Source organism: Solanum pennellii, chromosome 4, assembly GCF_001406875.1.
Source record: "Solanum pennellii chromosome 4, SPENNV200".
NCBI classification, from domain to species: domain Eukaryota; kingdom Viridiplantae; phylum Streptophyta; class Magnoliopsida; order Solanales; family Solanaceae; genus Solanum; species Solanum pennellii.
In genome coordinates, this window is record NC_028640.1 from 8,510,949 (window position 1) to 8,521,891 (window position 10,943).

Here is a 10,943-nt window from a genome sequence, read left to right on the forward strand (position 1 = left end):
ACTTACACATCATTTTACACGATATTAAGGGTGAGATGGAGACAGTTGGCCAATAGACAAACATTTAGGTGAGCTCGACCCAACTCACCAGAAATTGCCCAACGTGTCTATTTTTGAGCCATATTCTTTAATTTGACCTTGCATTCCCGAAACATGAACTAACAGAACTAAAACAAGACTCATACTATCCATTACCTCGGATACTCAAGATTTTCCTAGTTTTGCTAAATTTGGCCATTTGACGATAATTTCTCTTAAGAAGGGTGTCACCCACTCTATCATTGAATCATTGAGTCATTTAGCAAAAACATGGGTTACTCAGGCTTCACCCAATTGCACAACCCAAAACATTTCGATTAATTTAGAGACACCAAAATTACGGGCATTTAATGATCAAAACATTACGGGCAAGGTTTTCAAATTTAAATAGGCATTTAAATATTCTTATTCTATCAGAAAGGCCCAGCACACAACAATACAATACGATCATTGTAAATGAGTACGAAATTTTCAAAAGTAAACTCAGGGTTTCAGATAACTAACCATTTTTGCGATCAAAATGTGATTGAAAAGTTAGGCGGCCATGCAATCCAACTCCGAGCACTAATCAACCAACAAAAATACTTTTAAAATGTAAGAATATCGAAATTACTACCTTAGTGTGAGTTTGTGAAGTTTAAAGGCGAGGGAAAGTGAATAAGTTCAAATTCTAAAACTTTTGGCCATTATATAACATCCATTTTGTGTCCATTCGGCAAAATTATTCGCACTCGCCAATCAACTCGGAGATTTTCTTAGTGGTCACTTGCCTCGTCGAGTTTTACACGACCTTCAATCAAAGTGAGGATCCAAACGACGGTCTTAGTCGGGTACGCTGCACGGGTCGGTAATTCATCGACTGCCCATTTTACTCGCCAATCTGTACTTTCCATACTCTCTCTGCTTTTAAACATGAACCACTAACACACCATTATTTATAAAATTAAACTAAAGCATTTAAAACCTTGGGTTGTCTCCCAAGAAGAATTTTATCTAATTTCGTGGCAGGACGCGAGTCGTTACTCACTCTTCGTTGGTGGGGTTGTTCCTAGTGATACTAGGTTACCCCAACTGGTCGAGCGGGTTGAGATGAAGCATTACATGACTCATCAGTGTTTCTATCTTCTTGATGGATCTACAGTGAGACCAATCTTTGACTCAACGGTCTTACACTCTATTTCATCTATTCCATCACTCTATCATGTTTAGAGATCTGTTGGAGAGTGATCAGTAGTGTGTCCTCAACACGACTGTCCTCCTCGACTCTAGACCTTCTCTGCTCATGAGGGGTACATACCTCCCTTGACACTTACACTGATTTTGCAATTCTGATAATTTGGTGGCCAAGTCATTCAGCTGAGTTACCAGTACAATTAACAAGAAGTCACCCTCGACTTCTTGGTTCACCTCAGCAGACATACCACCACTTTCCTCAGCCACGCTTAAAGTTCCTGCCTTACAACAACTACGCAAAAGGAAAAACAAAACAAAAAATTTAAAGTTAGTAAAACTACAACTAACAAGAACAAAAAATCTACTTAACTACGTATTCTCGCATAACACCAATCCTCGGCGGCGGTGACATTTTGATCGGTCATATCATCAAAGAAATAACATTCAAAGTATCTACGATCGTACCGTAGTATAGTAACCCAACCAAGGGTTGGGTTCATTTCCACTGGGAGAGGTTGTGAGAATTAATATAAATGTAAAATCTAGTTCTAATTAGTCGTAGTTAAAGACATTACCGATTAAAAACATATTAAATCAATTTCCCCTCGACGGCAAGTATGACGAACCGTCATAGGCACAACGGTCCGTCGAGGGTCTTCGTTTCAAAACACTTCAACTCTTGGAATCTGGGTACTGGGATTACTTCTCTGAACTCCATGACGAACTGCAGGACGGACCGTCATAGCCACGACGGACCGTCACAAGCTTCGTAACCCCACACTTGGTCAGACTTCCCCATCTTCCTTCAGCAGCTTCACTACGCTGCCACCTACGGACCGTCACAAGCACGACGGACCGTCATAAGCTCCGTAGGTGGTCTCTTCTGCATTTCTTCGCTCAAAATCTCCGCGTTCAGCGTTGGACAGATTTCCTGCAAAACAAAGAGAAACTTATATAAAAATTAGCACAAAAAGACTTTCGGACACACTAAACTTAAGGAAAAAGTATTAATTATACCGTGAAACCACGGTATATCAATAACCTCCACCTTAAACCACTCACTCTCTCGGGCTGAATGTGTGGGAAGAAACTAGGGTGAACTCTCTTGAGTTGAACCTCATGTCGACCCACTCCCACCAGTCATCAATTAGTCATCTTACTTTCACGATCTCTCTCTCTAGCAAGTCAAAACACATATATGAGATTATATTACCAACTATAACCTCATTAAATTCATCCAGAACTACTAAACAAAATCACATTTAAACTACGAATAAACAATCATCAAGCAAGACCCAACAACTAATTTAACCATATCCACAAAATCACACCCAAAAATTGGAGCTTTAGCTAGACATGTACAAGATATAGAAACATATACCAAAATGAGCTTGCATTCAAATGGGTATGAAGATTTAAGTCTTGTTACAGGCCAAAAGTGAAGAATACAAGAGACCCAAGTCCAAATCCTTGGAGATGAAACCCTTTGGATCTTCAAGTTCTTGAAAAACTATAAATACTTGGAGAGGGTTTTTTATGAACTTGAAGTAAAAATCTGATAGTACTTTGTAAAGTACGATACTAAGCTAAGAATAATAACAAGTATTTATAGTTTTCAAGAAATTGTGCTGCAGTGGTGACTCGGAGACATTAGTCGGAATGGCCGATTAACTCGGCCTTCGCCCATTGGTATAGATCACCACCGTCTTGCACTAGCCTTCAACATCATAGTGCTTTGGATCATTGGGCGATATAGTACTGCTTTGTGGAACTACTCGGCGATGCGCCGACTGCTCCTTTTCACCGCCGATTTGATCCTTTCTTTCAGGCTCAACACACTAGAAAAAAAGGCGATCTTCAGTCCTATCGTCGATTCACCTAGTGGACCCGGCAGTCCTCATGTCTTCATTTCTTCATTCTTTTCATCCTTTTTGCTCTTTTTTTGACAAGTAGTGTCCATGTTTTGCCTCAAACCCAATATACCTGAAACTCAAGGATATTCTTTACTAATTGAGACAAAACAAGTATTTAAGAACACTATTGTATCAAAATATAGCCCTAAATGAGTCCAATATGTGGAGTCATCAGCCACCCCTTCCTAGAACAAGCCGACATATTTTTCTTCTAGTTTTCTGATCCTAATTCNTGCGTAGAGTTGATTGATTTCCTCAAAATGTCCTTAGATTTAATTACCCAATAGAACAACACAAGAATATAGTCACTTTTATTCAAGAACAATCCTCAAATATCGAAATCCTCACAACAATAATTCATCAAACTCCACAAAATAAAGCATGAAGAATGAAACCTCAAAAACACCCCTCAAGAATTCAAAACATTCAACCTCAAGAAAGAAATAACGGTTGGAATTTACTTGATTGGCGTGTGGTTGAACAAACCCAACACTATGAAAATTACATAAATTAATTTAGCGAAATTCCTACACAAATCTCAAGAATCTTGATGATCACCTTCAATCTCTCCTCTTGAACTCCTCTCAAAACCCTAAGAGTAATTTAGAGTTGTAAAACTGATCCAAATTATTTTATACCTATAAAATATAATAAAAATTGTTTAAAGTTGATCGGGTAAGAAATACAAAAATACCCCTCATTAATTCAGGTAAATTTTCTTAACTGGAAAGAATGACTTGAAACAGACATATCTTCCTCATCCAAACTCAAAATTTAGAAAACTCGGTGGTGTTGGAAAAAGGATTGAAAGAAATTTCATTTGATATCTTATGGGAAATCTAACTTATCGTGTTCTGAAAGTTATGATTGTTTTAAATTGACCCAAAGCTCATAAACTAAGCATAACTTGTAAAATTCTCAATTCGGCTCTTTCTAATTTAGTTTTTTATTTCTTAATTTAGCTCTTTGCTAAGGCGAAATGTTACAATATTGAAAAAAGGTTACTTTCTTAAGTATCTCATATGTTTTTTATAAGATGTTTAACTTGCATTGACCACATTTATGAGNGTATGAAGATTTAAGTCTTGTTACAGGCCAAAAGTGAAGAATACAAGAGACCCAAGTCCAAATCTTTGGAGATGAAACCCTTTGGATCTTCAAGTTCTTGAAAAACTATAAATACTTGGAGAGGGTTTTTTAAGAACTTGAAGTAAAAATCTGATAGTACTTTGTAAAGTACGATACTAAGCTAAGAATAATAACAAGTATTTATAGTTTTCAAGAAATTGTGCTGCAGTGGATGACTCGGAGACATTAGTCGGATTGGCCGATTAACTCGGCCTTCGCCCATTGGTATAGATCACCACCGTCTTGCACTAGCCTTCAACATCATAATGCTTTGGATTATTGGGCAATATAGTACTGCTTTGTGGAACTACTCGGCGATGCGCCGACTGCTCCTTTTCACCGCCGATTTGATCCTTTCTTTCAGGCTTAACACACTAGAAAAAAAGGCGATCTTCAGTCCTATCGTCGATTCACCTAGTGGACCCGACAATCCTCATGTCTTCATTTCTTCGTTCTTTTCATCCTTTTTGCTCTTTTTTGACAAGTAGTGTCCATGTTTTGCCTCAAACTCAAAATACCTGAAACTCAAGGTTATTCTTTAGTAATTGAGACAAAACAAGTATTTGAGAACACTATTGTATCAAAATATAGCCCTAAATGAGTACAATATGTGGAGTCATCAGCCACCCCTTCCTAGAACAAGCCGACATATTTTTCTTCTAGTTTTTTTATCCTAATTTGCGTAGAGTTGATTGATTTCCTCAAAATTTCCTTAGATTCAATTACCCAATAGAACAACACAAGAATATAGTCACTTTTATTCAAGAACAATCCTCAAATATCGAAATCCTCACAACAAGAATTCATCAAACTCCATAAATAAAGCATGAATAATGAAGCCTCAAAAACACCCCTCAAGAATTCAAAACATTCAACCTCAAGAAAGAAATAACAGTTGGAATTTACTTGATTGGTGTGTGGGTGAACAAACCCCACACTATGAAAATTACATACATTAATTTAGCGAAATTCCTAAACAAATCTCAAGAATCTTGATGATCACCTTCAATCTCTCCTCTTGAACTCCTCTCAAAACCCTAAGAGTAATTTAGAGTTGTAAAACTGATCCAAATTATTTTATACCTATAAAATATAATAAAAATTGTTTAAAGTTGATGGGGTAAGAAATAAAAAAATACCCCTCATTAATTCAGGTAAATTTTCTTAACTAGAAAGAATGACTTGAAACAGACATATCTTCCTTATCCAAACTCGAAATTTAGAAAACTCGGTGGTGTTGGGAAAAGGATTGAAAGAAATTTCATTTGATATCTTATGGAAAATCTAACTTATCGTGTTCTGAAAGTTATGATTATTTTAAATTGACCCAAAACTCATAAACTAAGCATAACTTGTAAAATTCTCAATTCGGCTCTTTCTAATTTAGTTTTTTATTTCTTAATTTAGCTCTTTGCTAAGGCGAAATGTTACAATATTGACAAAAGGTTACTTTCTTAAGTATCTCATATGTATTTATAAGATGTTTAACTTGCATTGACCACATTTATGATTTTTGATTTCTAACATGTTATTTTATTATTTAGCTTGGTCATTGTATGTCATGTAAAGTACTTTTAGCATGATTTCATAACTTCTATGCATTGTTGTCATACTTGATATATTCCATGTTCTAATGCATATTTGTGCCTACAATGTTTCACTAATGTCGGGTCCGACAATCCTTTTCCCCATACTTGTGGTTGGTTGATCTTTTTGAGCTTTTGAAGATTGGTGAGTCCTCATGATCAGAGGGCCGTTAATATTTTATTGATTTTAGTTTTTTAAGTCCCAATATATTTATCTATGATTTAATACACTGCCTTGAGGTTTAAATTAGATTTCCATTTTTATCGAACTCTTTTTTATGAAATGCTATCTTCTGAACTCTTTACTTCTATTATATTGTTTGATGTACGTCGTCATGTTATGCCCAGGATTTACTTTTGATCGTGGCATGTAATCTCTTTCAATTCGTACATTCTACTTTAGATTTTTTCTGATATTTTGTCAGGCTTCAAAAATTAATCCATCATGTGTACTTGGTGTGATATTTGTAGAATGAAAAAAGTAGAATGTCCATTAATCTTATCGTTGTCTTTCTCATAATAATCATTTTTAAAACATATGACATACAGTGAAAGAATTTGTTCTAATAAGAGAAATATGAATCCTATATTGTGGGATAAAATATCTACCGAACGTTGGTACCAACAAACATGGTCAAAAACAAAGAGAAAATAGTAAACCATCTAAAAAATGATAAATATAAGTATAACCAAGAAATATTGAAATCATGCAAAAACGTGAGTAGCATTTACACCAACTAATGCTTCCATATCTTAACAAAATTAAATAAATAATAATAATAAAGACGATTAAATCATTAAAATGAATCTTTGAGATTTAATTATTGTATGAATTTTTTTCTCTTAATATCAGACTAAAGCTAAAAATTTGTTACAAATTCAAACATAGCCATCACGAAAAATTCACATCAACACAAATAAAGAGAAAGGTAGTGAGACAGACCCACAAAAATAGTACAATTTTTGACAAAAACATTTCCTACAATAAAATTGTTTTTCTCCTTCTCACATTTTCAAATCTCTATGCCGTGCATTTTTGAGAGCATCTCTTCCCCGTCCATGGAGATTCTTCAACAGAACTATCAAATAGAAGACGGATCACGAAATACAACAAATATATAATAATAGATGGCATTGAGGTGTATTTTAAATAAAATTGAACAATGGAGAAACTTTTGAAAACAAATATTTGTCTTTTCTTTCAAAAATTTGTTCTTTTAAAATGAAGTTATAAATTCAGTATTATATGTTAATTTCATATATGGTTATGCATCCGGCCTTTCTAGTGGATGTATCTCATGGTTAAGAACGTTACCCATCAATCATATATATTGAAGTAAGATTGACTGCGGAAGATAGTCATACATCCACCAATAGTCATTGTACAAATTAAATTCATTAATAACTTATCACCTGTGGGTAAAAGCATGGTAATAAAAGGGAAAACGCCAGGGTCTTCTAATAAAAGATATAGGAATGATAATTGAATCAATAATGCTAGTTCTAGACTAGAACTTAAATTAGTTGTGATAGTATCAGTTGATGTGTCTCATATAACTTTGATTTTAACGAGCTTGAAGAGAGGATATTAATGATTGCTTGGAGTAAGTAATTCCTTATGTGATAAATCAATAACAATAGATTTAGTTCTTTCCTTATATCTTACTTTCATGGGTTGATATGACCTTTTTTAGCTAAAACATATATAAGTGTTTTTTTATTTATAAAATAGAGTTGAACAACTTGTTGAAATAATTAATTATTAGTTGAGTGACATTAATGTTACAAAATAAAAATTGACTGACTTTTTAATATAAAATAAAATATTTTCTTGAAGAATATTATTATTACTTGAGTGACCATAATTTGAAAAAATACAAAGTTGATAAACAATATTACTACTCTCTTTGTCCTTTTTCATATGAGTTAGTTTGACTAGTTACAGAGTCTAAAATAAATTTGAAACTTATGATCTAGAATAAATAATAGGTATTTGTGTCACTATAACTCATTTCATTAAGTGTAAAATGAATATTTTACAATTAAATTATTATTTAATATAAAATGTTTAGTCTTTCTTGGACAGACGAATAAGGGAAGTAACTGATAAATTGGACAGAGATAGTATTTGAGAAACTATAAAAGAAAATTTAATACACTAGGGTTCAAGTTAGAGGGTCAAAAGATTGATCAGAATGGAGATGAACATTAATAATAATACTCCAAGTAAGTGAGATTTCTTCTTTTTATTCCGATCGTTACCTTTACTTATCTTTTTTTCTTCTCTTTTGTTAATATGATTTTACACTACTAGTATAACTAGATATTCCTAGAATTGCTAAGGATCTTCCACTGGGAATGTAGGATTTGAAATTTTCCTGTTTGGTTTTGTGGGATATCATACTGGAGCTAGGTTTACTTTATACGAAACCGGATGTAGAAAGTGTGGGTTTTGGTATGAACAAGTTATCCTTTCAGGATCTCATTAGGATCTGACTGTAAATTGCAAATTCAAAAGTAAAATCAATTAGTTTTTTTTGGACCATTTCCTCTGATCTATATAAATTGAAAACATGGATGTCTAATACAACGAACTCGAGTACTAATTAAATTTAAGATAACTGGAATGAGTGGGTATCCATGCCGAATTTGCAAAGGAGAAGATCAGAATTAGAGAAGAAGAGAATAGAAGGGAAGATTGAAGAGAAATAAGGGAGGAATTGATTTACCAAAAGTTTTTTGTTGCATTTTCCTCCTTCTGCAGTTATAACAACCTTCAGATAACGTGGCAAGATCCTAAGTCTTATGCTTAATTAATTGATATTTAATCTTGGCCGTTTATTTGTCAAGTAGTTACCCTCCTTCCATGATTCAGCTTCGCATTAAGCTTACTGAGTAAGATCATTACATATCCCGAATTAATTATCCTCTCAGTATTGTTATCCAATAAAAATAATACTATAATCTCGAGTAGTCCCGGATCCCTCGTACGTCTTTAATGTAATCCTACTTGTCACGATTGGAATCTAGACCCCAGACGACACCGGCTTCGTTGACCTCTCAGAGGTCGCAAACAAGCCTACTTACGTCATTCTTACTTTACATAGGCTAATTTTAGCGGAAATTTGAATTTTTTTCGCGAACTGGGGGTCGTGGGTTCGATTCCCGCCCCCAGCCCCTTTTTTTTTCTTTTTCGCGAACTGGGGGTCGTGGGTTCGATCCCCGCCCCCAGCCTTTTTTTTCCTTTTTCGTGAACTGGGGGTCATGGGTTCGATCCCCGCCCCCAGCCTTTTTTTTTCTTTTTTTCGAACTACAGCAGGTACCCGATGAGGTCACAGATTTGAATCCTGGTGGCCTCACCCCTTTATAATTTTATTAAATTTCCAGATTCTTTTATTAAACTTTAGTGTAAATTAACATTGCATTGTTGCTGGAATTGTTTTTCTTCTCCAACCACTTTTAGGTGCAATTTTTTCATAAGTTTAAATAGCTATAAGTGGTTATTCAATTCACTATACTTCATCATAATGAACATCTCATTGTACACCCATTACATACATAAAATACACAACTTATACACCCCAAAACAGTGCCTAAAACACTGCCCTATACACGCCTATACATCAACTTTTCCGGTAATATTTTGATGATCATTATCGTGATTTCCCGCACATAAACACATTCATATTTAATTTAAACACATTATTCATGTAAAAATCTAGCAGAACAACATACCCATCCTACAAATTTGTTAGGGAGCTAAGGACAAGGACATACGAAGGGGAACAACCTTAGTTTCAAGAGTTTAAGAAACGTTCGAAAGAAAGTACTCTTGGAGAAAGAATTCTATGAGAGAAACCCATACCTTCATTGATGTACAAACGAAGAATTTGCTGCCCAAAACTCTCTCCAAAAATCAGTTCAAGTTACCTCAACGTCCACACCACTCAAGGAACAACTTCTCTTCGCCTTAATGTTTTTGGTTGCTTTGTTTTTCTTGAAATTTCATGTGAGTTCTTCAAGTCTGAAGAACTCTTGATGTATTCTCTGGTTTTTGTTGTGCTTGGCAGAATAACGTGAGAGAGATGGAGAACGTGAGAGAGAGAGTTAAGAAGCGTGAGAGAGAGAGAGAGAGAGCTATTAGGATTAGGAGACTAAATTCAAGACTTAGTCAAAGAGAATTTAAATTAAATTAATACAAATCTGATTTATTTTAATTAATATGTGAAAGTACCATTATACCCTTAAAATTTCAGATTTTTAATTAATAATTAAATCACCTCAAGTACCTATTTATTCGATTTTTTTTTGAATCGTCACACTACTAGTGAGGTCTCTTTTGAGTTCTTAGTGTAAGAGAGGCATCTTACTTGTACGTAGACTCTTGGATCAAAAGAAGTGTAAAACTTAATTGTGATAACAATATTATCCAATAGTGCACTTATGAATGGTAATCAAATTTTGTACCGGAGGTTCGTAAATTATAATAAAACTAGTTCTTTGAAACGTGTGTTACACATTTTTTCCCTACTATCATATTTATTTATACATGCCTAATCTCATGTTGTTAATTATTTATCAGATAGTATTAATTATATATAGAGCTTAAATTTCCATCCTAGAAAGTAAAAGTAAAAATACTAAATGAAAATTTTTCTTGGTTGAATATTATTTTTGTCAGTACAATTACAATAATTGTTTTAGTGAAATTACAGTCTCTATAAATATATAAGTTTTGTTGAGTGAAAGTATATTTTTGCATAAGTTTTATAGAGATTCAATCAATATGACCTTATGGTGGCTAGTATATAAATCATTGTGGATTCTCGGTATGTATGGAGAATTTACTATTTAATATTTTATTCATTAGATGTTTTATAACATTATTACTTAGATGATATATAAGATTATATATATTATTAAAAGTGAATAATAGGGATAAAATGATAATTCAACTTTGGACTTTGTTGCCTTTAAAAATGGTTCAATGTCTCATCATCTAAACAAACAATTATTGGAGATGACTACACAAGCAAACTATTGAAAAAGATATGATGATATGATTTAAAAATAATATATATATATATATATATATATATATATA